Below are 2,500 nucleotides of genomic sequence, written 5' to 3'. Positions count from 1 at the left end.
GGTTGGCGGTGCACCGCGGCATAGCTAAATGGCTTGGTGGGGAGATTTGTGAAAAAATGAAATTCGTGGTTTTTGAGATGTGAGGGTTGGAATGGCCTCCAAATGCCCCCAAATGAATACCATGAAAGTCTTGGTGCACGAAAGTTTTGAGTTGGTTGGGTTTTGCACATGGCCAAGTTGGTCAGTGCACCGCGGCATAGCTAGATGGCTTGTGTGGAGTTTTGTGAAAAAATGAAATTCGTGGTTTTTGAGATGTGAGGGTTGGAAAGGCCTCCAAATGTCCCCAAATGAGTACTGTAAAAGTGTTGGTGCACAAAAGTTTTGAATTGGATGCATTTTGCACTTGGCCAAGTTGGTCGGTGCACCGCGGCATAGCTAGATGGCTTGTGTGGAGTTTTGTGAAAAAATGAAATTCGTGGTTTTTGAGATGTGAGGGTTGGAAAGGCCTCCAAATGTCCCCAAATGAGTACTGTAAAAGTGTTGGTGCACAAAAGTTTTGAATTGGATGCATTTTGCACTTGGCCAAGTTGGTCGGTGCACCGCGACTAGATAGCTTGGTGCCAAAATTTGTCAAATTTAAGACCTTGGCCAAACTGAATGAAATTTTGTGGGGAGGTTCGTGATATTGTTTAGTGGTGGACTGGAAAAAATGAGGTCGAAATTCGAAGTCTACATGTGCTTTTCTATTTTTCCCGATTTTACACATACCCGGTAAGTAAAAAAAATAAAAAAAATAGTTCCCCTTCGAGAAAAATTATGAAATTTGGTGAGCAAGGAGATACCATTATTCTACGAATTACTGCAAAAAATCGCATCAAAATTCGAAGTGTAGCCCGAGATATGGACTTATGTCTGCTCAAAAAAAGTGTATCTACTTGTACAATTTTGCCTTTTGCATATTAACCTCTTATAGGGGGGGAGTGCTCCTTGAGCCGGCCAGCTCCACACTGGCAGGTTTTAAAGGGAGCTTGATGAGGCCTCCCCCCTCACGTGGTGCGTGCGTTAGCATGTTTATCATGGCACAACTAGCCTCTTCATAGTTGTTGAGCTTTATTAATACCAACACACGGTCGTCACTGATCGTTGGTTAGCTCGGCAGCTAGTCCCTCGGATATTGTGGAAAGTTATTTTCATGCCTAGCGATGCTTGACCCTGCGTCACTTGATGTTTCCATTTGCTTGCTTGCCCATGGTAGGTGGGGGGTGGACCGTCTTGTGGTGTGGTGTCTTGCGAACGTGAGGGTGTGTGAGTTGTAATCGAGATGCACTTGCTGGCTGGCTCCATGCCTTGCGTATCGAACGGTCAAGCATGCATCTCTTCCATTTTCACCCGTTGCCTTGGGTGATATTGGTTGATCAGTCCCTGTGTTGCCTACCCACTAGACGGTACTTCTGTGGTTGCTTCGAATTCTATCTTTCCATCACGAAGAGGTGTTGGAGGATCCTAATGTCACGCACGTGTTCCATCTAGTGAAACATCTCAGTGATGCACGTGTTGTGGCTAGTTCTTTTGGATGCGGTGCATTATATGAACTCGGGTTTACTTTAGCGACCCAGTCAACATAATTCGGTTGTGTCCCTTGATTGAGACGTTGTCCTTGAACTTGTTGTGAACAATATCGTTCTTCCACAACCCGTCGTCTTGAGTGCGATGGAAGGCAAATAAGATGTGCTTTGGCATGTCATGCACGTACTCGATTGCGGGAAGTGTGAGAAAGTGTTGTTGACAACCCGTGGGAAATGGAATGTGGCAAATCGTGATGAGCTCTTCGTGGATCTGCGAAGAAGACGACCTTTGGGCCTGTTGGAAACGAGGGAGGCGATGTTGAACTGCGAAGAAGATGGACTTTTGGGTTGTTTGAATCAATGGGAGGCCACGCGAGAACTCCGAATACTATGGACTCTTGGGTTGTTGGAAGCAACGGGAGGCCCCGCTAGAACTCCGAATACTACGGACTCTTGGGTTGTTGGAAGCAAGGGGAGGCCCCGCTAGAACTCCGAATACTATGGACTCTTGGGTTGTTGGAAGCAAGGGGAGGTCCCGCTAGAACTCCGAATACTACGGACTCTTGGGTTGTTGGAAGCAAGGGGAGGCCCCGCTAGAACTCCGAATACTATGGACTCTTGGGTTGTTGGAAGCAAGGGGAGGCCCCGCTAGAACTCCGAATACTATGGACTCTTGGGTTGTTGGCAACGACAACTTGGGCGGATGACACTGGAAAAGAGTGAACTAGGCCAAACTGCGAACAAGGCAACTTGGGGGGATGACACTGGAAAAGAGTGAACTAGGCCAAACTGCGAACAAGGCAACTTGGGGGGATGATGCTGGAAAAGAGTGAACTAGACCGAACTGCGAACAAGGCAACTTGGGGGGATGACGCTGGAAAAGAGTGAACTAGGCCGAACTGCGAACAAGACAACTTGGGGGGATGATGCTGGAAAAGAGTGAACTAGGCCGAACTGCGCCCAAGGCAACTTGGGGGGATGACGCTGGAAAAGAG

Source organism: Vigna unguiculata, unplaced genomic scaffold (assembly GCF_037176805.1).
Source record: "Vigna unguiculata cultivar grain cowpea cultivar isolate G323 ecotype 2 unplaced genomic scaffold, ASM3717680v1 ptg000023l_ERROPOS12844989, whole genome shotgun sequence".
NCBI lineage: Eukaryota > Viridiplantae > Streptophyta > Magnoliopsida > Fabales > Fabaceae > Vigna > Vigna unguiculata.
This window is presented reverse-complemented; position numbering follows the sequence as displayed.